The 27,818-nt window shown below is 39.1% G+C and overlaps 1 protein-coding gene across 2 annotated transcripts in view; it reads right to left on the bottom strand.

Annotated features, from left to right (window-relative positions):
• The window catches only part of LOC133470906 (ephrin type-A receptor 7-like), a 361,573-nt gene that overhangs the window by 276,265 nt on the left and 57,490 nt on the right, over nucleotides 1–27,818 (bottom strand). The window contains exon 1 of one of the 2 annotated variants that reach the window (XM_061759847.1): nucleotides 10,157–10,252. The exons of the other annotated variant lie outside the window; for it this stretch is intronic. The gene's annotated coding sequence lies outside the window, so the exon portion shown is untranslated. Of the gene's footprint in view, nucleotides 1–10,156; nucleotides 10,253–27,818 lie in introns of those variants that run through there. 2 annotated transcript variants of the gene reach the window in all.

The raw sequence follows: 27,818 nt of genomic DNA, 5'->3' as shown, positions 1-27,818 counted from the left end.
TCGTTCCCCCAAAAAAATATGTTGGGCCTGATCTAGGAAATCGCCCGCAATAGCTTATCGAGACAATATCGGCGCTAAAATCCTGTAGTCTGATCTAAGCATAAAGGACATAAAGGCAAACATTGGTTTTGTAAAGCACCTCAGTTGAGTCATTTTCATATCCAGTCAATGAATTTTTTAAATTTTTATTTAACCAGCATCCTTGAACCATGTTTTTATATGCTTAGGATCCAGTTCTTAAAGTTAAGCATTAAATAGTGCTCAAAATAAATAAGGTGTTTTTTTTTTTACTGATTTAATCAAATATGTTCAGTTGTGTCTTATGCTGAATGCATCTGCTCTACCTGGCCATACTCACTGTCATACGAATCTTGACTATTGAGAACCTGTCTAAATGGTTGTCTCTCTCTAGTGATGTTAGTTAGTGTGCCCCCAGAGTTAGACATTGCCCTTTGAGCCATCAAGTCCAATAAAATGAGGCAGATAAACAATTTAAAAAAAAAAAATGTTTAACCATGATCTTTCACTTCTATGAGTCAAAACAATGACCTGCTAATATTTCAAATGCTATGTGTTATAAGAAAACTCAAGGTTCATAAGTTTACACACACGTAACATAAGACGTTTATTCTTTCCTTTGTTCTCAAATTATGCTGCACCTTTCATAACCATCTGGCCTCTGGCAGTATGAAACACACGCACATCCCAAGACACAAAGCCTTTATGAAAAGCACAGATATTAACACATACTTTGCCTCAATGACACATACACTCAATTCAGAAAAAGAAGAAGAAAGAACAGTTATGGACGTAGTTGCATACAAGCTCATCTGCGAAACTTAATGAAGGTAATGTCATGGCTTGGGCTTGATGGCTTCTTCTGGGGAAGGCTCATTGTATTTCATTGATTGAACGTGACGGTAACAACAAAAAGAACCCAGAATTCTACAAAAACATTTTGTCTGTAAATAAAAAGACAGATGCAGCCAAAATGATTGGTATAGGAATCATGCATGAAAACACCCAAAACACACTGCCAATAGGAGGCAAGGAGTTCATCAGTGTTAAGAAGTGGAAGGAGAGTCTGTCCAATTTCATCAATACACATAAACCCTACAGAGTATTTTACATACAAAATAAACAGACAACAACTGAAAAAGGCTATGGTAAACATCTGGAAAAGCAACTCCAAAGAAAAGTGCAAATGTTTGGTGATGTCAAAAAGATGCGCATCAGTGAATTGGCCTCACGGTTCCAAGATTTGAAACTGCCCACGTGTTCACCAATGTGGCTGGCAGGACTTAACGACATACCAGATCAATGGAAAAGTCTATACTTTTGGTATAGGCAGCCTGCAGAGACAGAGCAACACACGCACACACATTAATTCTCTCAACACACATCATTCATTTCCAAATATACAATATGCACACACATCATCTTTCTGTGTGTCCCCACAATACACAAGGGAGGGTGATGGGGGGGTGAAATGCAGTAGGAGAGATGCGCATGTAAACTCTCACTGCTGTCTCCATATCCATCATAAAATGTCAGGATGTGGGTGCAAGGGGACCATCGGACTGTCGTTTGGGGGAAAGAATGACTCCAGTTATACACCATACAATATGTATGTATGTATGTATGTATGTATGTATGATATTGGTAATATAGGGGCCAAGGCACGGAGGACATCGAGAAAGGTAATGAATAGGGAAAGGTAGGAGGAAAAATTGTGTGCACGACTTTGGGGGCTATGGTTGGAAAGGCTTTGAAGGAATAAAATAGCAGGAAATAAATGCACTAAAACTGGGCATTTCTTGCCAAGTCGTTTATTAATGTTACATTCAAGTGTCTTCAATACCTGATTTTAATTGGAAGCTTTCATGTTACAAAGACCCTGTGTGGTAAATGCTTAGGCCAAGCTGCTAACTAAATCTTACAGTCCGGCACAGGTGAGGATTAGTATCATATTTGCACACCCCAAAAAATATTATACAGTAAACAGTATTCTGTCATTGCAAAAGTCTTAAATGTGTTTTAGCAAAGATAGATATAGCAAGAATTTAAGTCAGGAGAAGGCAAACCAAATTCAATTCAATTCAATTGAATCAAATCACAACAGAAGTTGTCTTGGGGCACTATACACAAAGCTCAAGAGTTAATAGTAGAGGCTGTTTTGCAGGCTACTTCTTGGTTTATGGAGGATGATCATTACGATGCCTGGGGGAGGATTGTTCAATGGACCTCATAGTTATTCAAATTGAATAAGTTTCTTTTTAGCCCCTGTACCTCACCTCGCCCCAATAAAGTTTCCCATTAATCGGTATGCGGCTGACATGCAATTCTTGTCTCTTAGACAAGATGTACTGTATCACATCACATACTTCCTTGACACCAATTACTGTACTACTTTCATATTTAGACAGGGCTTTGGTGGTATCATGTCATTTAGGGCATTTCAGAAAGAGAGCAAAAAACTAAAATAGGTTACTTTTTAAATATCAGAAAATGCAAATAGGTGAGTTAATGAATAGTAAACCTGCGAATATGCAGGGGTTGATTGTAAAAGGCTCCGAATACGTGTGGACATCAAATATCTATGGCCACGTGGAAAATTTCTGACACTTCACTATCACTCGAAGGTTAATGTGTGATGTTAACACCCATTCAATATTCAGTGGCCTGATAAATGTCCAATTGTCCACTTATGTTACAAATTAATTTAACATGGTTCCCTTTACTTCAGTTTGGCCTTTCCGTTTGTATGTTCCCCAATCATCTCAGCCTTTGTGACATTTCATCTGTGAGCTCGAATGTTTGCCTTTGCTAGCGATCTTTCTCAACTCCCGTCATCTCACTCACCAGTTTTCTCACTCTCCCACTGCCTCCCCTCCATCCTTTTCCTATACTGAGCATGAGGGAGCTAATGTGACCTTTATGTGCTGTCAACTCCTCGCATGGCCGTCAGTCATCTCCTGCTCTTTCAGGAGCTGTCAGCAAAATGGAGCTCCGCCATTAATGTACACAACCGACCCGCCACTGGCTGAGACAAAGCACGACAGGATGAAAAAAGTCCAAGGGACATAAAATGACACATTCTGTATATAGGACCTGACGCGGGCAACGTGTTGAAGCCATCTCTCCTCTATTATCTCCAATTGGTTTGTTTACCTCAAGATAACTGTGTTTTGGCCCTTAAGGACCTGCCATAGTTTATATCACAACCAGGCAGGGGAAAAGCGAGGTACTATCTTTTACCTCTTTCTTCGTCTTGCCATCTCATTATCACACTTAAGTCGTAAAGGAAGAGATTTAGTTGTGCTCATCCTGCCCTCCTTGTCTGTGTTTACCTGCTGTGGGAAGTCACTATCTGCTCCTAACACCACTTTTTCTCCTTGCCTAGCCTCCTTTCTCAAGTGGCCTCCAGTCCCTCCCTCCCACCTCTAAATATTTATTATGATGCAGCTTTCGTTCTTTCAGCCTTTACTACCCTCTAGTTCCTGGCATCACTCACCCTTTTTGTTTATTTCCAGCGCTACCTTGTTAACAAGTTGAATGCAATTTTCCTGTTTACACTTGTTGTTATCTATAATCTTCTGTAACCTTGATGCTCTCCTCCACTTTCACTTTCACATCACTGCTTTTGTTTCTGTTTAAAGCTTGTCCTTAGTCTCACTAATCAGAACACACACAAAAAAACACTTAATAAATCAAGCCTAGTGTCCCCTGAAACTTAATTCTTCATTAAAAGAGCATAAACATCGTCTAGGTTCCAAACATCTGTCAGTTTTGACCAAAATACTTCAGGTGTCTGCTGGGAATCTCAAGATTCAGAGGAATTTTACATTTTCAGCCTGACAATGATCTCCAATACAAAATATTGCTTCATCATAAACAAACTGAAAAGATTTGGGATGGCTGAGATAGAGCCACATTAATCCAACTAAAAGTGTGTTAGGTGACCTGCAGTGCAGAAGATATGGCCGTACAATCGGACATTTTTGGAGCCCTCTTGCTAGGAAATGTGGACACTCATTCAAAGATGTTCAATGCCACACCCACACTAAAAGATGGAACGCTTTAATTAAGATAAAAGGCTTCAATATATAATATATATACATTTTAGTTTGCTGCATTCCGCTTATCATACGTCTTCAATTCATAAATCATTCATCATATATTTTATTTATACGACAGAATTTTTTTTTATTTTAACAGGGTTGTGTTCATTTTCTACAGTATATCCACTGTAGTGTAAACCAAAAGTCCTAAAGGGTTCAAGTAACACTTTTTAAAAAGGTGTCATTGTACAACATGGCTGCTGGTCAACTTAAAAAAATAAATTTAAAAAAAAGTATCTAGCATGTTCTTCTTCTTGATTATAGTGTAACAATGTGAGCAAAACACTCTCCATTTATCCTTTTCAAATATTTGACAGTCTGATGAAATACAGTACTGCATATTGTAGTGATTGTAATCGTGTAATGCCATAATGTACCATGTAATGAAGCTAAAAGCAAAGCAAATCTTTTCTTCTGATAATCATAATGTATGTATGTATGTATATATATATATATATATATATATATATATATATATATATATATATATATATATATATATATATATCATCAGCCATTATCTATCCACTGTAGGATGAAGGCGTCGTTTCCAACTACTAAAACATTTTGCAATTTGCTGCCAGTGTATTCCGGTGTGTTTAATGATTTCATCTACCCATCTACTTTTAGGTCTTCGCCGTGGCCGCTTTGTGTCCAGTGGTATCCGATTGATAGTTTCTGTGGTCCACCTTTTGTCAGCTCTTCGGGCAACGTGGCCAGCCCATTTCCATTTAAGGCTTTTTATTTTTTGAATGACGTCGGCGTCTGCGGTCTTATCCAACTCCATCTTTTCTTGTCGTGAATGCTTATTTTCAACATTTGGCGTTCCATCTTCCTTTGGGTTACACATAGTCTTTGTATAACTTTGGCATTCGTAAGTCCAAGTTTCACTACTGTAAGTGAGGATTGGTAAAATACATTGGTCGAAAACTTTTCTTTTCAAGTAAATTGGAAGATTGTTCTTGAATATAACACTAAGCCTTCCAGAAGCCTGCCAGGCAAGCTTTATGCAGCGTTCAACTTCCATCCATCCATCCATTTTCTGAGCCGCTTCTCCTCACTAGGGTCGCGGGCGTGCTGGAGCCTATCCCAGCTGTCATCGGGCAGGAGGCGGGGTACACCCTGAACTGGTTGCCAGCCAATCGCAGGGCACATAGGAACAAACAACCATTCGCACTCACAGTCATGCCTACGGGCAATTTAGAGTCTCCAATTCATGCATGTTTTTGGGATGTGGGAGGAAACCGGAGTACCCGGAGAAAACCCACGCAGGCACGGGGAGAACATGCAAACTCCACACAGGTGGGGACGGGGATCGAACCCCGCACCTCAGAACTGTGAGGCTGACGCTCTAACCAGTCGGCCACCGTGCCGCCCGTTCAACTTCAGTGCTTGTATTACCATCCATTGTTACAAGTTGGCCTAAATAGATGTAGTTGTCGACGGCGTCCAGGACATAGTCCTCCATTTGGATATCTTTTTGTGGACAGTAACGATTGAACATGACCTTCGTTTTGCTTTTGTTCATTTTCAGACCTGAGCGACGGCTTTATAACTCTAATTCCTGAATACGATGCTGTAGTTATTCACCATCGTAGGAGAATAAAATTATGTCTGTAAAACGAAGATGGCTCAAATAAGCGCCGTTAATTTTTAGTCCTTCTTTTTCCAACTGAGCGTTTTAAATATTTCTTCAAGGCAAGCTGTAAATAGCTTCAGAGACAGTGTGTCGCCTTGCCTGACCCCTTTTCCTAGACCTTTTCACACTCTTTCATCATCAATTCGTATTGAACCTGAAGAATTGTTATGTATTAATTGTAGAATGTTGAAAAAGTTCGGCTCTATCCCTTGATTTACTAGCACCTGCAGCACCTGCAGTATCGAAGTGGTGGAGTCCAACGCTTTTTCATAGTCGAAGGCTACACACAGAGGCATTTCATACTCGTGTCGTTCAATTATTTCTTGAACTGTCTGTATGTGGTCCATAGTATTAAAGCCGCTATGAAAACCCGCTTGTTCTATCGGCTGTGCTTCACTGAGTTTGATTCCAATTCGTTTGTCCAATATTTTTGCAAAGACTTTATAAATCGTTAAGAGCAGGCTTATTGGGCGATCATTTCTTAGGTCCATTTTATCGCCGGATTTATGTAGCAAAATGATTTCTGCGTCTTTCCATGTCGCCGGTACTTCTTGGAAGTCCAAGCAGTGTTGAAATAGTTTTAGAATGTTCTTATGAAGTTCGTTCCCTCCTGCTTTATGCAATTCTTCTCGTATCTTTTTCCGAATCGTCTTGTACAATTCAACATAATACATTTTGTTGATAATGCTGCCCCTTTTCTTCATTTCTCATCGCTTTTTCATTAAATCGAGAGTAGCTTTAGATATTCTGGATGTTGTCGTCTTTCTCAGTGATGACGCTACTTTGTGTGCCATTTGAACAATCCCGTTTACAATTTTGTCGTTGTGTGTTGACAGATCTGTGTCTTCCAGCGTTAGAAGAGCTTTAAAGCAATTAGCCAAACGTATTTGAAACTCGTCGCTTCTTTCTTGAATTAAGTTTAATTTGGTAAGCTTGCTCTTTAGAAGTTTCTTTCGTTCAAGTTGGCAGTTGATTTGCACATTGACCCGAACCAATCTGTGGTCACTTCCAATGTCAAATTTGTTTAGGGTGGTTCAATCCATAAATACTCCTTTTGTCGTTGGACAGGAAGTAGTCTATGATGCTAATGTTACCTATGGGGCTTATCCATGTCCACTTTTTGTTCCATTTCTTGTTAAAAAATGAATTGATAAAGTATAAGCCTTCTTGTTCAGCAAATTCTATTAAGCTTTCTCCTCTTTCGTCTCTTGATCCCATTCCGTACGATCCAATTGATTTCTCGCCAGAATTAAGGCCAATCCTGGCGTTAAAGTCACCCATGACTATTTGAAATTTGTGCTTCGATTGACTATAAAGACGGGACAAATCCTCGTAAAATGCTAATAGAGATGGTACATGTGGCGATTCTATTGGAAACACTTTTGACGCTGGTAACGTAATTGCCGATACTTTTATTAAAAATAAAACCAACTCCACCAAAGCGTACAGAATTAATGCGTTGACATTTCACTCCCAATAATACTGGTTATTACAACCCCAATTCCAGTGAAGTCGGGACGTTGTGTTAAACAAATAAAAACAGAATACAATGATTTGCAAGTCATGTTCAAGCTATGTTTAATTGAATACACTACAGAGACAAGATATTTAATGTTCAAACTGATGAACTTTATTGTTTTTAGCAAATAATGATTAACTTATTATTTTATGGCTGCAACACGTTCCAAAAAAGCATTTTCAATGGGAGACAGGTCTGGACTGCAGGCAGGCCAGTCTAGTACCAGCACTCATTTACTATGAAGCCACGCTGTTGTAACACGTGCAGAATGTGGTTTGGCATTGTCTTGCTGAAATAAGCAGGGGCATCCATGTAAAAGACGTTGCTTGGATGGCAGCATATGGTTCTCCAAAACCTGTATGTACCTTTCAGAATTAATGGTGCCTTCACAGATGTGTAAGTTACCCATGCCATTGGCACTAACACATATACAGCCCCATACCATCACAGATGCTGGCTTTTGAACTTTGCATCCATAACAGTCCGGATGGTTCGTTTCCCGTTTGGGCCGGAGGACACGACGTCCACAATTTCCAAAAACAATTTGAAATGTGGACTCGTCGGACCAAAGAACAGTTTTCCACTTTTCATCAGTCCATCTTAGATGAGCTCGGGCACAGAGAAGCCGGTGGCGTTTCTGGGTGTCGTTGATAAATGGCTTTTGCTTTCCAGAGTAGAGTTTCAAGTTGCACTCAGGGATGTAGCGTCAAACTGTATTTATTGACATTGGTTTTCTGAAGTGTTCCTGAGCCCATGTGGTGATATCCTTTACACATTGATGTCGATTTTTGATGGAGTGCCGCCTGAGGAATCGAAGGTCACGGGCATTCAATGTTGGTTTTTGGCCTTGCCGCTTACATGAAGTGATTTCTCCAGATTCTCTGAACTTTTGATGATATTATTGACCGTAGATGATGAAATCCCTAAATTCCTTGCAATTGTACGTTAAGGAACATTGTCCTTAAACTGTTGGACTATTTTCTCACGCACTTGTACACAAAGAGGTGAACCTCGCCCCATCTTTGCTTGTGAATGACTGAGCAAATCAGGGAAGCTCCTTTTATCCCCAATCATACAACCCACCTGTTCCCAATTAGCCTGTTCACCTGTGGGATGTTCCAAACAGGTGTTTGATGAGCATTCATCAACTTTCTCAGTCTTTTTTGCCACCAGTCCCAGCTTTTTTGGAACGTGTTGCAGCCATAAAATTCTAAGTTAATGATTATTTGCTAAAAACAAGAAAGTTTCAGTTTGAGCATTGAATTTCTTTGTAGTGTATTCAATTAAATATAGGTTGAACATGATTTTCAAATCATTGTATTCTGTTTTTATTTATGGTTAATACAACATCCCAACTTCATTGGAATTGGGGTTGTAATTTCTTAGGAAATATTACATGGGCCTTCATGACAATCCAGGTTATTTCTCATTTTACAAACACGTGAAATTATTTCAGCTGTAGATTAAAATATCATAGCTTTTGTTTGTTTGTTTGTTTGTTTTGAGGGCACTGTGAGAGTACATCTCGTTTGTGTTTGAAGATAATTAGGTAACACAGGTGGTTGGCAGTTTTTGCGCCCGATGCCCGGAGCATCTCAACCAGAAATTAAAATCAGAATATGGGTGGTGGGCGCCAGCATGGCAGGGAGCAGCTGTGCAATGGTTCTCGTTGGCACGCAAGGTCAGTTAGCATTGTGAAAATCGGGCCGGTCATCCCAGAATTAGGCAGGAAGTTAGAGAACACGTTTATATTTGTGTTCACCCCACACTAAAATGAATATAAGTTGGACAGGAGAGGATAAGGGTCGTAAAAACGAGAGGCAAGTAAATAGGGGTGCAGGAAATTAAGGCGTGAGTGACAGGCCGCAAATGGAAATAAAGAGGAACTATGACCCTGTCAAATGGATGTCGCCATCAAAAATCTTTCCACTTTCCTCCCCACCTCAACTCCACTTCCATCTGCAAGCACATTCTTCACATGAAGTGAATGAAGAGCACTTCAAAGATGAGATGAATCAGCCATTATCCCAGATGTATCTGCCTATCTGAGAGACTGTCAATAGGATGAACTGACACACTGTCCTTCAACTTATGCTGACTTTTAAACATGCACAACTCATTGATGTCAATGGAAATCATGACTGAGAGGATAATTAGAATAATTTTATTTTTTAGGGTTTTATTTTATTCTTTAGTTTAAAATTAAGATGTTTAACTGTATTTAGCTTTCTTTTGAGTGGGTCTTTTTACCCCACTTTTGTTGTACAATGTATATTGACAAAAAAGACGTGCTAACCAGTAAACACTGTGCTACCATTAAAAAATATATATTCCACATCACAACAGGTCAGATGGTTAGAGAATAATGGAATGGCAGCAGGTGTACCAACTGGAGATTGAAGCAGCCAGGAGTGAATACAAATAACAAAACAAAAATATTTTATTAACAAAAGTCCCAAAGGAAAGCACTGGAGGCAAAGCTGGTGTAGAACAAGACATATTAAGAAAAGACAAAAACCTTGGCGCGCAAGAAACATACTGTACCACACATCTGACATGAAAACAAGTAGTCTACACACACTCGGATAATGACAAGCAAAAGACAGCTGGGTAAGACACAAAAGGAGGGAAGGAGCTAGCGTATTTTCACGACCATAGGGCGCACCGTATTTAAAGGCGCAGTCTCAGCGAGGTCTATTTCTGTATTTAACACATATATAAGGCGCACCGTATTATTGGGCGCAGGCATGGTAAAACATACGCTAGCTTAAAACATACGGTAGCATGCATGCACGCTAAAGCAATGTTTTTAAAAAGGCAGCGGGAGCAAAACTGAGTTCGCTTTTACTTTATTGAAGTATTTAACAATGTACTCACGTTATTTTTTGATCAATCCTCATCCACAAATCCATCAAAGTCCTCATCTTCTGTATCCGTAATGAACAGCTGGGCAAGTTCTCCAACAAACACACCGGGTTCCCTCTCGTCATTGTCAGAGTCAGTCTCGTTGCAGGGGGGCTGTTCAGCAATGATGCCGGCTTTCGCGAAACCTCGGACAACAGTCAAAACAGATATCTTAGCCCAAGCATCCACAATCCATTCACATATGGTGGCGTAACTCGCCCAGCGTTTCCTCTCAGTCTTAGTTGCACTTGGTTTTTCACAGTGGCTGTGAGATGGGCGCGCATGGAGTCACAGATCAACAGGGACGTTGACGCGTGGATTAAAACATTTTACGTACACCTCACTCAGCCATTCTCTCATTTTCTCCTCGTCTATCCAGCCCTTTTCATTGGCCTTAACGATGACTTCGGCTGGAAACTTTTCTTTAGGCAGCATCTTCCTCTTAAATATCACCATAGGTGGCAGTTTCTCTCCATTACCATGGCAACCATGCACAACAGTAAAAGCCGACTTCTCGTGCCCCGTTGTGCGTATCGCTACCGTGGTGGTCCCCTTCTTCTCTACAGTGTGGTTCACTGGGATGTCGAAAGTGAGCGAAAGTGAGCGGCACCTCGTCTATGTCGGTGATGTGGTTGGGCTGGATGTGTTTGTCGGCAATCTTTTTACTGCAGTAGGAGTGGAAGATGGCCAGCTTTTCCTCGTAATCCGCCGGAGGTTGCTGCGCCACGGTAGTCCTTGCCCGGATGGATAGATGGCGCCGTTTCATAAAACGAATGCACCAAGACGGACCTCCTTGAAAATGTTAGATTTTCATTTCTTCTGCAAGCGTTATTGTCCTCAGTCGAATGGTGACTGTAGAGACGCTTCTCCCGGCTGTTCTTTGATCATTAATCCATTGCTCGAGTTGGTCTTCCAACTCGGGCCACCTCGCCTTGTTTCCGCGGAAACTCAGCTTCATCCTCGTTTTCCTGCTTCCTCCACTTGCAAACCATGGATTTGTTGATATTGAATTCTCTCGCGGATGCTCAATTCCCATGTTTCTCCGCGTAACTGATAGTTTGCAGTTTAAACTGTGGTCTGTAAGCGTGTCTCTTCGTAGGTGCCATGTTCGGGGGTCCTTCGCCAAACCGATGTTGTTTTGCACAATGCACACCCCGGCGCTATAGACCTACTGGGGACATGCCTTTAGCGTCCTCCTTCACGCACACCCTTCCCCCTTTACGTCCGCATGCTATCCTCTGCCACGTCCGCTTTTCCTCTGTATAAGCAGGGTGTCGGCAGGAAATGTTCCCAAGTCAGTCAAGCAGAGCGCTCATTACACAACATTTACAGATTTTGGAACTCGGTGCACACATAAGGTGCGCCGCATTATTTCTCCATTTTGGAGAAAATTTAAGACTTTTAAGTGCGCCTTATGGTTGTGAAAATACGGTAATTCTAATATGAGGTAAGATGTAGGGCAATGAAGTACATTTGGTTACTTGAGTGGCTGTACAAAAAAAAACTAAGTGTTGAAATAATTAAATATTATAAAAAATCAATTCAATATAATTGAATAGCAAAATATAAATGATCGTTTGAATCAGAAGCAGTGGAGATAGGGGGGCACTGGGGGCACTGTCCTCCCCACTTTTTGGCTTACCTTTGACATGCCCCTTTGCTCCTGGTCGCACATATGCATGTATGTTTCCACACCCCTTACTTATTGCACTGGGTGGTGCCTGTCAGGGTAAATGTTGCTTATCAGTAGCATAATTAAATGTAGCACCCCATTGAAGTATTTGTATTTAATTTTTGAACATCGTTACCCTCTTTGTTGGAAGTGCCCCATGAGCACTGTGCCTCCTCCCTCAACTAGCCCCTACCCATCACACATACACACACACACACTCCACAAGTTGTACCGCTGTGTCTGGTTTGAATGCTGCAAATAGTTATGAATGTGAGATGAAAAATATGATTTAATACTGTAAAAGTATGAATTAATCACATGTCTACTAAATGAAAAAAAATACAACATTTTAATAAATAAATAAACCCTGAAATAACAACAAACAACACTTATTTCAAATAAAGTATCATTATGATTAATACAAAAACTGTGAATGAATCCAAAATACTCCATGTTATCATTTTAGGGCAGGAACAAGTAAGGTGTGTAGTTTTTAATTTTTTATTTTACATATATTTTTCCTCCCTAGCTGCATATAATGTGTGTGTATATTTTTTAATATATATATTGCCAGTAATGCCTGCATAAACACTAGCACTAAAAAGACGAGGTATCCTGACGAGTACACGAATATCGTACCAACAAAATGATTTTAAAAGCTTTTATTTAAGGGTAATTTTAGCAAACGGTATGTGTTCATTTATGAGATACTTTAATATACTGTATGAAGATTATCTATCTTCGATATCCAATTCAACCAGTGCTTTTAATGTGTCATATTGCAGCATTATTTATAGTGTGTACTCCCTCTGCACCCTTACTGCTCCCACATGTTCACAGTCTTTTGGTTGTCTGTGTTTAATTGTCACGATTGGCCAGGTTATAACAGGTTGAGCGCTTAAACCCTTGCATGGTGACATCAACCATTGGTTTAACAAATCAATGAACAGAACTCGAGCATTATCAGCATAATAAATCACAAGACTAAATTCGTATTGCTTTTTCTTAAAGATGGAGGTAAAACAACTTCACCTCACCTAATAGACATATAACATCTGTCAACAAAATGGATTAAGGTTTAGCTGTGTGTGTGTGTCCGCGCGCGTGTGTGTGTATATGCGTGCGTGCGTGCGTGTGTGTGCGTGCGTGTGTCCACGGGTGCGTGTGCAACCCTGCTCGAAGTTGAAGCTGGAACCAGAACAGAGCGCCGATACCGGGCAGCTGAACAGATGGCGTTTCCTACATTTGCATGAGTGTTGTCGCCTCAGGTGGCTGAGGGGAAGTGATGTGAGGTGAGATGATGATGATGATGCGCTGTTCTCATTATGGGATGCCCAATGTTCAGCTCTCGCACCACTCCCCTCTGCCCTCATTTTCCTTTTTAATAACAAATTAAAACTCCTTTCTTTCTGTGGTAAATTATATTTAAATTATCTTTTCTTCACACCTAAAGCACAGGATTAAGGTAATGACCTTTGCATTTTCTACTGATGAATGTCAAACGGTCCTCTTTACTTTGCTCACTGTGTTAAGACTACTAACTTTTTCACTGGCTTCAACATTTCTAACTTATTTGTAGTGTTGGGAAAAGTTCATTTTCTAAACACACTATTTCAAAGTTTAGTCCACCATTCCAAAAATTAACTAGTTCATAGTTCTTTATTTATTTATGTATTTCTCAATATGTTGCTGATGGGCTATTCCCCTTAAAATACTGGCATTTCATTTTTCCATTCTTGTCATCCATTCAGTCTATACTAGTAGCCAACTGCAGCTTTCACCCTACAATCTTAAAAACATGAGGAAAAACTTGGATGGTGTTTTTTAAAATGGGGATTTAAAATAAAAACATGTCTTCTCTCCTTAATGTGCAAACAAAAACACACACCACAGTATGACAGGAACGATGGTAAAAGGACATTGATAATTTTGCATTGCTTGTTGCTCTGGCGGACTATATTAACAAAATATTTCATTGTATCTAGTCTTATATTACAAAACAAAATAAATTATATATCATGACAGTGTGTTCGTACAGACTTCATTCTGATACAAGTAATAATTTTTCTACTTGACCTTATCAATTTTTAAAATGATGTACTATATTGCAAAAGAATCACCGAAGAACATATTTACTCCCATTTACGCAGTGTCCCTGAACGCACCTCATTTTGTCATGCAACTGCGACGTGCTTGTCATGAATGGCGGCTGTGGCCGCACTGAATTGGTTGCCAAATACTGCGTTTATCCGACGACATATGAAGGCTCATATTTAGTGTGTTGAGACGGGGTTGTCCTGGCACTCTTCAATGAAAATGAACTTTCGTCCGAAAACTGTTCTTTGATGCCAGAATGAGCGCATTCTCAATTATGTTCATCGGGCAGAAATGAACTAAGTTCAGTTCACATTTGCACAAAATATGAACTGGTTCATGAACTTTCATTCACTCGTTCAGGTACAACACAACTTTTTTGTGTGCAAAAACAGAAACACCATAATGTAATTCAGTAACCATAGAAGTCTGAAGTCAAATGGAAAATTTGACGGCGGCTAATTGAAAGAATTGTGACCGCGCATTGAGATTCTTCAATGACTAGAATTCATTTAGAAATGTCAAAAAACCAAAAAAATAAAAACAAAAAAAAAGGTTTCTACTTTTCATCAAATTAGTGAAAGTCTTCAGTTTTGCTTTGAAGGCACAGGACACAGTTCCATCTGTCGCCGCTAATTTGAAAAGGGACACCCCATTATGCAGAATAATCCATTGTGGTTACCTCAAGTAAATCATGCACAACCTGCACCAAGCTGCTGCAATACATCCACACAAACCATAGTGCCACCGTTCACATCAAAATCATTAGTCATAACTTCTTGTCCCCAATTAACACAAGAGGAAAAAGTGATAAATATTTTAAGACCTTCAAGCTTGGGAATTAGTTTGCAATGGATATTGGGAAGGGGCACCACAGTGTGTATTAATGGTGAGCTTGTCTTCTCCACAGTCAAAAGGAATTTCAAGCCACTCCATTCTGGTGTTTGCATGTTCATGTCATGTAACGTGTGCATAGAGTATTGTGAGTTTGTTTAATGGTGTGTGTCAATGAGGAGGAAGTAATGTCAAGCAAATACAACTGAATGCAAACGCATTATGATTATACACCGTTTTTTCAAAGTTGGTTTGTTGAGTGTTTGACGTGTATTAGTGAACCTTTTGCCTTGTGGAGGTTGTCAAGTTAGTGTCAGTCCGCCACCACAAGTGGTGCAAGTCTGAGTTTCAAAATAAGAGCACAAACCGGAAGTGCTGTGTTGGCTGCTTGAATGTTGCTGACTTAACATCGTTTTCATAGATTTGCTTTGTAAATTGTATATATTGAGCCTATGTTCTGGCGCGCTTTCTTAGAAAACCACACCCACAAAACTAAACATACATATGCACGAAGACAGATGAATCATATTCAAGGAAAAACAACTTGAGAAAAATCACAAATGTTGCATTTGCAGTGCTCTGTTAACAATAGCCATTACTATACTACTACACCTGAGTGTGTTATTAGAGTGTCTTACACGGCGTTGAGTAAGTGAAAAATTCCGTGTATCGATCGTTAAGTTAGCAGCATAATAAATAATGAAAATAAATAATAAACTAAAAATATGCTGTCCCATGATTCCCCCTTCACATTTCTACCTTTTCCGTCAATTATGCATGCCTCGAACAGCCCTGCTACTCTGACACACTCCCACATTTTAAAACTATGCAACTTGGGTTAATTGAAAATTAACCCAAGTAATTTGTCCATTGGAGTGAATGTGAGTGTGAACGGTTGTTTGTCTGTACTGGAAGTACTACCTTTTTCCCAAAGTCAGCGTGGCTGCAGCTCACTTACAGTATATGAACAGAACAAGAAACTGGATGGACTGAAAAGTCAAATGCTCCAACACTTTTAGGTCACGATTTTCAGAATAATGATTCAAACCGCCATTTGTGCATGCAACTCACGAGAGACTCCAGTCTTTAGCATATCTTGCAAGACTTTAGCTAAGTGAGGATTAACTCCTCACTTTTTGGGGTCTTTTTATTGTTGTTGTTGGGGTGTGTCAACCAGAGAAGTGTACCTAAGAGGCGGATTATAATGACGACCATTCTTTAAGGCATCCGTCCATTTTTTTCCCCCCCGTAGCCCACCCAACCCATGACATTTGCAATAAATGAAATCTTTGTGGAGCTCTCATTACCAAAGCAGCAAAGCAACATGCCACAAACAGACTCACTCCAACTGCTAAATCTAGTTTACATTTAGTAGTTCCAACTAATTAATGAACTGCAATGGACACACACGACATTATCCTAATCTGCTTGCTTTCCATGGAAACTTGGTTCATACATAACCAAACCATCAATCTAAACACACACACTAATGTTCTAATTATCTCTAAATTTGTGCTTACTGCATATGAGCCATGCATTAAACAGCATAGGTAAGATGAAAAACATTCTAATAAGGGCAAATTTCAGCTCTGTGTGCAAAATTCGCTCACAAGCATCGGCTGGTATCTCCACCCCTTTACCATTCATGAATAAATATATGCAGAAACTCCAAACAACACTGTAATTAAGATTAGTGAGATGTCTCAAGATGAATCATGATTCCTTTAAGTATGCATATCCAAAGTGGGCCGAAGGCTTAATGCCTCTGGGTCGGCCATGACAGGGACAGCAATATGTTTTAATGAGTCTTGCGTCCCTCTACATTTGTCATTCAGCGCCTGAAAAAAGGACACCGCAAGGCATGCTATGAGTCTTAAAAAGTACTATATGAGTTCCGTTTTTAAATTAACAAGTGTTTTATCAGATGATTCAATTGTGAGCTATTCAAGGGAAGCGAATCTTTTTGAAAGAATCAGTATTTGGCTGTAATTTTGTATTTTTATTTTGTTAGATATAACTGTAAATTATATTTACAGAATCAATTGGAAGACCCGCATAATATGCTTGATATGTTGACAAAAGGATTCCAATAAAATGTCATGAAAACACAATTGCATCATTCTTGCAGTTGGTGTTTTTGTACTCTTATCTTATAGTTTATTTTTTATTTTTTGAGCCAATTAACTCATTCACTGCCAGCCTTCCCAGTTAACATGGATATTTGACTTCTAAAGCCGTCAATGGCAGTGAATGACTATATTATGTGTATCTTATTTGCTAATAAGGAAGAAACGTTAACCTTGAAATGCAGTGTTATCATTTAATTGCTCAGTTAAAGAGGCTACATGAGATGCAACACACTGGAAGCAGGGAATAAATTTATTTTTAATTAGTCACATTATATTCCAATTTGCCATGCTTGTTTGTTAAAATCATCTTTGTATATTTAACTCACACAATACTGAGCAATCCCATTCCATCAAAACCAAACCAAGAAAAGAAGGAGAAGAAGGAGACATAGAAGGTCCCCAACTAACTCCGTTAATAGTGGTTCCCACAGAACAGAGGGAATATATGGCTGAGTACTGTTGTATGCTTTGCTCGCATGTGTTATTGCTCCGTGTGTGTGTGTGTTAAAGTAGCAGTTATATGAAGGTTAAAAAAAACTTCTATTCAAATTTCCAATGACCCATCTATGGCATTTTGCAATACGTCATGGTATGTTATGTTCTTTAAATTTTATATTTTATTAGGTACACGTGCACAACCAACACAATGATACTGTAATTCTGCTTTTACAAGGATGGTAGTGCAGTTTTGACCTTTGATTTGAGAAAAAAGTTTTTTTGTTTTTGCTTTTTCACAAAAAAAAAAAATGGACATATATAAGTCTACCCGTTACATTCACACAATAAAACGTAATTTTTGAGCTGAATAGTTATGATGATATCTTAATGATGATGCCCAAACAGGCTCTACAGCAAAGTCAACTGCAGGGCAGAGGCATCTCCCAGCTAATGGATTCGAGTTCCCAGAGGACATCTTTAGATGGTCTTCAGAGATTCCTTGATGAAAGGCACTGCACAGATTAAAGACTTTCTCCTCCAGTTCAAAGTTGGAGGATAAATGTGAAGTATTGAACCGACATTAATTTGTCCATGCATGTGCATGAGACTCTCCGACTTACTAGTTAACTTTCCCCCAAGCTCTGAAGTCAGCCATTATGGCACGATAAAAAGCTATCAGACCAGACCAAGCTCACCTTTTATCTCTGTAAACTGTTTTTTTGTTTGTTTGTTTTGTTTTTAAAGGAACCATTGCGTCATGTTAATAGCAAAGATTCCATTACAAATTTGAAACCGACATCAGTGATTCTGAAAGTGTGGAACGAGTACCACGAGTGGCACACGGGTTCCCTCTAGTGGTACGCAAATGAATCACTACCCAAGTACATTTCAGTTGTATTTAACTTTTAATTTCAATACATTTGCACAGAATCTTTAAGAACTGATTTGTTTTTAAACTTTTATTTAGGTAAAAAATGTATTTATGATTTAGATGCAGTACATTTTAATTGAATCATTACAGTTTTTCCCTTAAATTGTAGTTTTTGCTCATAAGATTTTAACTTTATTCCTGTAAAATTACATATTTTGTTTACTATATTTTGACTTTATTCTCATAAACTACTAATGCCATGTAATATATAACAACTTCATTGTTTAACTCTGGGTCTTGTCATGAAACTGATATGTTCTCGTAATATTTCAACTTTAATCCTTTAAACATTGGGGTGTTGTTTTTTCCCATATCACAATTTTGTTGTATAGTTTGTTTTTTTCTTCCATAATATTCTGACTTTATTTTTGTGTAATTTGAAATTATTTACGTAAAATTTTGACTATTCTTTGAAAATTATGTCTTTTACCTTGTAATATTACAACCTCTGTCACATTTTTTTAGAACTATTTAGGCCTACTGCGCTCCTGTATTTAACGTCGGCCATTATAGTGGTACTTGGAGAGCCAATAATTTTTTGGGGTGGTACTTGGTGTAAAAAAAGTAAAAAGTTGGAGAACCACTGTTCAATATCAGAAGACTTTGCAATTAGGTTATTGGTAATTGTGAATATGATCAAATGATTACCATAGCTATATGTACAGTATAAAAAGTAATGGTAATTCAATGAAAAGATAAGGTAACAACAGGCAGACAAACTGGATACAGTACTTCCTTTTGATGGCCGATAGAGACCAGCATACAACTATTAATTATGTTTTAATATAAACAACCAACAAATCCCAAATGAAAATGTCATTAAAGCTCACCTAATACATTTATTTTGTCTGATTAACAGAATGAATTTGTTGAGACTAAAACACCTGGCAAATTAAAAGTTCAAAATAATTGGATTAATATCACAATATTGTCCACATATAGATCTCTGTTTAGTCTTATTTCAGACAGTGTTTGTTTAGTCTCGAATTGATAAGTATCCTCAAATATTCCATTACGCTTTACTTTGGGCAATAGGTTTTGCTATGGGATTTGTATACAGACACATGAAGGTGTACTTGCCCGCTCTCGTTCACGTGGTGTGATTAGGCATTTCCCTTTGTTCCCATACATTCATATATCACACGGATTAGGACTTGGATAGAGCAGGAAACCAAGTATGCACACGCACTTGCATGCCAAAAGGTGTACTTGTGTGAGAGTAGACCACTATGCCAGGCCACTGACTTCTAACTCTGGGGTCGTTGGCTGGTAATTAGTTTTGTTCTAATGGCTACCTGGCAAGGTCAAGGGATTCCTGTAAGCTCTCCTCTCTCAGTTCACCTCCTGCTCGACTCTTACTGCTAATCACTCTGACCCATCTCTCTCCTCACTGCTTCCCTTCACTCCCAACAACATTACTCCCTCAAGAAATCAACTGGCCTCACTTCTTATTTGGCCCAACCAGCCTTTCGTTCATGTTAAGCCGCTTGTAATGAATACACTACTTCTCGAGCTTTATCATTGTTTTTTCTCTTTGCCTCATTTCCCTAGTTTCCTCATCAAAACACGATACACAATACCTCCCACGCGTAATTAACACTATTTTTTTAGTACTTTATCTCATCACCTCCCACATTTGTCTTAAACTGTACTTCTCTGCATAGCTCAATCCAACTGGGGAGACAAAACAGACAAATGTTTTTTTAGAACATACTTTATGTTCTCTACACTGACCACCACAATATTTACAGTCAGTAAATTTAATGGTTGATATCAAAGATACAAGATATAGATCACCTCTTTAATGCAAAAGTAAAAGGTATTTATTCAGATTTCAGCCAGTAACATCAACTTTCCTCTGAGTAGTTATTTGCATATTTCCCCATATACGTCAACTTTGGTGACCAAGTCCTAAATTTACAGTTTTGTTTTCTATTTTTTTCCATTTACATTGTAGAGCTGTTTCAAGAAAAAAAAAAATCATGAGAGGAATTTAAAACAGTCTATATCAGTATTTTTTTTAAAGGGAAAAAAAATACAATTAAAAAAACTAACCCATTTATTTGATTACTTTTGAATATTCAGTGTGCCCTGCGATTGGCTGGCAACCAGTTCAGGGTGTACCCCGCCTCCTGCCCTATGATAGCTGGGATAGGCTCCAGCACGCCCGCGACCCTAGTGAGGAGAAGCGGCTCACAAAATGGATGGATGGATGGATGAATATTCAGTGATTGCCAAAATAGTGTAAATATAGACGTTTTTCTTTTTGGCATAACGAGCTTGCCATCTGTCGACAATGCTCCACTCATATTGTAAAATTAATAAAAATTAAAGTCACACATGCATCGAACCATCTGTACACAGTGTATGCTGCAACATTCTGTGAGTGATATATATATGTGATAGTGACTGAAGCTATAATAATGAATTATAATTTCAAAACCACTTTTCCTGATCGGCAATTGAATTTAGTTTTTCCACCTAAACTAATAACTAAAAATCAAATCGAGAGGCACTGAAATTTTAGTTCTGGGGCGGCTTTTTTCAATTGTTTTCGAAGAACAAAATCCAATATTGTTGTCCAAATGAGGCAACATCTGCAAAAATATTATACATTGTTCAGTACAGCAAAACATAATTTACTAGAGCGTGAGACAGACGCTTGCTATGAATATTTCCGACAAGCATTTCCATTTATCTTCGACTCAACGCAAGTCCATAGTGATCTGTACGCAAGAGTGCATTAGGTGTTTATGAAAAAAAAAGCATTATAGTCACACCACTCTTTGTTGTAAATAATACAAGAGCGAAATTTGTGCTTGTAGAGAAACATTTTCCACCACTGCAGGAAACCATGAATAAAAAGCTAACATACTGTAAAGTTGCAATATCAATCAAAGGAGTTCCTAAAGTTTCACTGCTGCAAAAGGGGCATTAAACAACATAATTAGTCAGCCCTAACAATGTGACCATGTTGCTACAGAAATGACTAATCAACAGGGTCAAAGCACCGATTGTCCTTGGCTGGTGAGTCCTTCTTTGGACCAGAAAAATAGGTCAAAAACTGAGTGATCACACAGCCTGTCCTCAAAGAACAGACTTCCACAGGAGTGCACTGTACAAATCCATTTGGGAGTTATTTCAAGGTGACTAATTTTTCCCCGCCTCACCCGTGACTTCGTACCTGAGGGTTCGGCCTTGCACAAAATTCCACTTTAATCCCTGCTTCCCATTCTTGACCCTTCCGTGACCCCTGACAGTTGTTGACCCTCTCTATTGCTTACACAGCCAGTATCTTCCCAGTCCTTGGCGCCCTTTTTAAAAAACCTGCAAGCAGGACACTGTGGCTTATGTGCACACACCTCATATTATGTTGCAGCGATAACAAAGAAGCAGCTCTACTATTTTCGACCATATGATGACGTAACCACACCTCTGCAGATTGATGGATGCAGAGGCTATATATATATATATATATTGTACTGGTACAGTTGTTGTTTAAAACGCAATTATATATTGAATACAAATCAACTCATTGTGTCACAATCTCAAGCATTTTTTTTCTGCTGTGTTTCTTCTATTTTTCTTCTAATTACCGTATTTTCACGACCATAAGGCGCACTTAAAAGTCTTACATTTTCTCCAAAATGGACGGGGCGCCTTATAATGCAGCACGCCTTATGTGTGCACAATGTTCCAACCTCTATGAATGTTGTTGTGTGATGAGCACTCCACTTGACTGAGGGCAATAACGCTTGCAGAAGAAATGAAAATTGAACATTTTCAAGGAAGTCCGTCTTGGTGCTTTCGTTTTATGAAACGGCGCCATTTATCTATCTGGGCAAGGACTACCGTGGCGCAGCAACTTCCGGCGGATTACAAGGAAAAGCTGTCCATCTTCCGCTCCTTCTGCAGTAAAAAGATTGCCGACAAATACATCCAGCCCAACCATATCACCAACATGGACGAGGTGCCGCTCACTTTCGACATCCCAGTGAACCACACTGTAGATAAGAAGGGGACCACCATGGTAGCGATACGCACAATGGGGCACGAGAAGTCGGCTTTTACTGTTGTGCTTGGTTGCCATGGTAATGGACAGAAACTGCCACCTATGGTTATTTTTAAGAGGACAGATGGCAAACACATCTTTACTAAGACTGGGAGGAAACACCGGGCGAGTTACCCCACCATATGTGAATTGATTGTGGATGCTTGGGCTAAGGTATCTGCTTTGACTGTTGTCCGAGCTTTCGCAAAAGCAGGCATCATTGCTGAACAGCCCCCCGGCAACGAGACTGACTCTGACAATGACGAGAGGGAACCCGGTGTGTTTGTTGGAGAACTTGCCCAGCTGTTCATTACGGATACAGAAGGTGAGGACTTTGATTGATTTGTGGATGAGGATTGATAAAAAAATAACGTGAGTACATTGTTAAATACTTCAATAAAGTACAACCGAACTCAGTTTTGCTCCCGCTGCCTTTTAAAACATTGTTTTAGCGTGCATGCATGCTACCGTATGTTTTAAGCTAGGGTATGTTTTACCATGCCTGCGCCCAATAATGCGGTGCGCCTTATGTATGTGTTAAATTCAGAAATAGACCCTGTAACTGAGACTGCGCCTTATAATACGGTGCGCCCTATGGTCGTGAAAATACGCTAGCTCCTTCCCTCCTTTTGTGTCTTACCCAGCTGTCTCTTGCCATGTCATTATCGGAGTGTGTGTAGACTACTTGTTTTCATGTCAGATGTGTGGTACAGTATGTTTCTTGTGCGCCAAGGTTTTTGTGTCTTTTCTTAATATGTCTTGTTCTACACCAGCTTTGCCTCCAGTGCTTTCCTTTGGGACTTTTGTTAATAAAATATTTTTGTTTTGTTATTTGTATTCACTCCTGGCTGCTTCGATCTCCAGTTGGTACACCTGCTGCCATTCCATTATTCTCTAACCATCTGACCTGTTGTGATGTGGAATATATATTTTTTAATGGTAGAACAGTGTTTACTGGTTAGCACGTCTGTCTCACAGTTCTAAAGTTCAGGTTTGAATCCCGGACCCGCTGTGGCATCTACATGTTCTCATCATGCTTGTATGGGTTTTAACTAGGAAGTCCAGTTCCACCCACATTCCAAAAAATATGCATGTTAGATTAGTTGAAGATTGGATTCATAGGTGTGAATGTGAGCGTGAATGGTTGTTTGCTACTAAATGTGCCTTGCAATTGGCTGGTGAAGAGTTTACCATTCCTGACCATTCCATAAAGTCATCTTGGATGTGGTCCAGCTCACCCATGACCTTAATGAGGACAAGTAGTATAGTAATTGGATGGGGGACAAAAGCGAAAAGTGATTGACCACTAGCATTCTTTCCTTTGGGGAAAAAAGCCTTTCGCAGCATTTTCTTTTCGTGACAAACTCTTCTCTGGTTCTGATAAAAATGTCACATTGTAACAGATGCCATTGTTTCAGCATACAGCCACACCCATCGCTGCCACCCCTATCTACCGAAGGGATATACAGTAGATGTACAGCGTATGTAGTGTAGATCAGTCATTTTCCAACTGGCATGCACGGACGGGTTTGGTCGAAAGCAGGGGTGTGAAACTCATTTTCATTACGGGCCACATTGTAGTTATGATTTCTCTTAGAGGGCTCTGTATGACTGTACAAACCATATACAGTAAATGTATTGCATATTATACTACATATCATCGCTGTTGGGCGGAATCTTTGCATTTCCAAAATGACTACTTTACAGGAAATTAAATTAGTTGCTATTTATATACCATTGCACAGTAACATTAATACACCACCAGCACAAAATCATGTTCAATAGCTAATTTAATATGTTGAAAAAAATTATAACAGTTAAAACGGTTTCGATTAAAATGGTAGAACACGTTGCCAGCACACAGCCAGTGCCAGCCATCTGCATCAAACTCATGTGAAAAAAATCAAAAAGGCTTTAATACTTCACAAAATCAAACAACAGTATAACGTCATCTTCCCAAACTCTTTTTCGAAGATCTTAGAGCACAAGTGATGCAATAAAGAAAACAATGAGCTGACTAACCCATGTTTAAGTGAACATTAATCTGCATGCAAACTTACCTCCATGTCTCACAGGTTTCCTTCTGCAACAAAGTATTACATCAATCGACTTTAAGACAACAGACCTACTCGAAATGTATCTAACCCACTTTCACTCGTTACTGTCTAAAAAAACCTCCAGACTTTCAATCTTATGGCAACAACTATGCCGCAGAGTGAGGGAAGACCTGGAGTTTTATAACTGTTAAGAAACTTTTGAGAGTTTAAGCCCGTTAAAAGTAGACTTTAGACCAATTTGATAGTGCTGATCGGTATCGGCCGATATTTAGTATTTTATGCTGATCGGCTGAACGGCTTTAATGTCATAATTCGCCGATCTGATCAATAACGTCATTGATCGGCTTCGCAAAAGACATTAACTCTGTGTTGCCGCGTGCACAGTATATTTGAATCCAAAAGCTAGTTTATTTTTAGCCTTGTCGCGTGTCTTTCGACGTAGTACTGTAAATATCTGATGGCCAATGAAGTTATTAATGAAAAAAAAAAAAAACACCAAAAAAAAAAAACGTCAAAAAAATAACAATAAAATGTTATGTAGCCTAGCAAGCTAGCGGTAGCACGAACGGTTGGACGTAAACATGCCGGCGTTCTGTCGAATCATGCTCTAAAGTTTCGGTGTGGGTGAAGTAATTTAATTACAGTAAGTTAGCACCCATTATTTATATCTTTTATGGTTTCCGCCCAACAGCGACGATATGCATTGTTATTACTTATATTGTTCACAACAAAATTAAAATCAGAAGTCATGGAAAATAATGGCAAGCACATATTTAAGTATACAGTACAACTGTTGTTCAATGAATGATAAGAAGGGATTTGGTGGGGAAAAAGATACTTGTAATATCTTCTTAAAAGTGATAAAGAAAAATTACAATTTTGGTCCAGATTTTCTACCAAAATGGGAAAAAAAATCTATTTAGAAATAAACAAGTTCATCCACTTTATTGGCTCTAGTTGGCCACATAAATGAGGTGACCGGCTTGATCTAGCCCCCAGGCCTGAGTTTGACACCTGTGCTCTTTAACAGATGTTGATTGATAATGTACATAGTTACTACATTTTGCAAGTTTAAGATCTTATAGCTTTAAACAAAAAAAACAAAAACAAAAACTTTCAGTTATTATATATTGACGAACAACGTCATGCAGGACAATAGATCATTACAAATGACATTGAGAAAGAGCCAGTGTGTGAATAAATGAGACTCTGGTGTCTGGCACACCTGGTTCACTGAGCAGCTCATTTTGAGCCCAGGATTAGGCCTAATTACCGCCATAATTAGGGAGTCGCTGAGAGCCACGCCACGCCCCGCCGCTATCGCCAACGGCGCACAGCTTCGCCAGCTCGGGCGGCGGGGTAGGGAGATCAAACGAGATCTAATTGATGGCAGCTTAACATCATAAAAGCTGATGGCGGGAAGGCTGGTGCTCAGCTGAGTCACACCACCGCGCAAGAGAGGTGAAGAAAAGTCATTCATATTTAAGAGAAATTATAAAAGGCAAAACAAGAATAATGAATGAATGCATGCTACTCATGGAAAGGGAAATTTTGTGTTTGTGTAATGACGACAAATGCATAGTTGCAGACATGAACAATGTATCCAACTGGGCATTTTCCAATTGGTTATGATACACTATACAGTATGTACCAAAAAAGGTTGATTAACAAAACAATGACATCATAACTAACTCTGTTACAATTACATACAACTTGAATGTGATCCAAATGTAAATGTGATGGCATCTGTGGTAGCAGAAACAGTAGCTCGACTCAACTCAACTTAACTCAATTTTATTTAGAGAGAACAATTGCAACAAAGTGCTGTACCTAACTACAGCTCAAACATAAGACAATTTAATATGACGTAATTTAGAATTAAAACCAAATCAGTTTAAAGTTTAAACAGTAAAATAAATAAAATAATATAAATAACTAAGACAGCAATGGCAAAATCTCAAGATGTGTTAAAAGCCAAGGAATACAAATGGGTTTTGAGGCAGGTTTTAAAAATGGATAGAGAGGTTACTTGTGTGATGGGCACTGTGAGATTGTTCCATAGTTTCAGACCAGCAATAGAAAAGTTTCCAAGAAAGAAAAGACTTTGGGACGCCCAAGAGCAGCTGGTCAGCTGACCTGAGGCACCGGGCACAGAGATGGAGCAGCTCAGCAAGATAAGGCAGGCCAAGACAATTTAGAACTTTGAAGCCAAAAAGCAGAAATGAACTTTAAGTGCACAGGCAGCCAGTGCAGGGAAGCCAGAACAGGAGTTACGGTATGGGCTCCCTCTTACGTGTTCCAGTTAAGAGATGCGCAGGACCATTCTAGACTAACTGGAGACGTTTGAGGAAGGACTGGCTGACTCCAAAGTAAAGTGCATTACAGTAATCCAGCCAAGATTGATGACGATGAATCCAATGTTTCCTCTGGGTGCATAGATCTTGTACAGCAGTGGTGGGCAAAGCATGGCTCGTGAGTCACATGCAGGTCTCTCCATTCTTAAATCTGGCCCACCGAGCATTTACTGTACATTATCAAGAATTTTGTCAAATGTGTTACATTAATTTAGCATTTTTTTCCGTAAACTTTTAATTAAAATGTATTTATCTTGTATCTTTACTAAAAGCCTCTGTAAAGAGTTCCCAGAAGTGTTCCTGAGCCCATGTGGTGATATCCTTTACACATTGATGTCGGTTTTTGATGCAGTGGGATCGAAGGTCAATGTTGGTTTTCGGCCATGCCGCTTACACGCAGTGATTTCTCCAGATTCTCTGAACCTTTTGATGATATTATGGACCGCAGATGATGACATCCCTAAATTCCTTACAATTCTACGTTGAGGAACATTGTCCTTAAACTGTTCGACTGTTTTCTCACGCACTTGTTCACAAAGAGGTGAACCTCACCCCACCTTCGCTTGTGAATGACTGAACAATTCAGGTAAGCTCCTTTTATACCCATCATGGCACCCGCTTGTTCCCAATTAGCCTGTTCACCTGTGGGATGTTCCAAACAGGTGTTTGACGAGCATTCTTTTTTGCCACCTGTCCCAGCTTTTTTGGAACGTGTTGCAACCAAAAAATTCTAAGTTAATGATTATTTGCTAAAAACAATAATGTTTATCAGTTTGAACAATAAATATCTTATCTTTATAGTGTATTAAATTAAATATAGGTTGAACATGATTTGCAAATCATTGTATTCTGTTTTTATTTATGTTTAACACAACGTCCCAACTTCATTGGAATTGGGGTTGTATATACTTGTGTACTGTATACCAAGTACTGTATCAATCCAGCCATCCATTTTCTGTACCGCTTATCCTCACTGTGGTCGCAGGCGTGCTGTAGCCCATCTCAGCTCAAAATTATTCTCTAGCATTTTAGATAAAAGTGAAAACATCAATGGCCTCTAGGGGACAATCAAGGA

The sequence above is a fragment of the Phyllopteryx taeniolatus genome, chromosome 21, assembly GCF_024500385.1.
Source record: "Phyllopteryx taeniolatus isolate TA_2022b chromosome 21, UOR_Ptae_1.2, whole genome shotgun sequence".
Lineage (NCBI taxonomy): Eukaryota > Metazoa > Chordata > Actinopteri > Syngnathiformes > Syngnathidae > Phyllopteryx > Phyllopteryx taeniolatus.
Note: the sequence above shows the minus strand (reverse complement) of the source record. Positions and strands in the feature narration are given on the sequence as shown.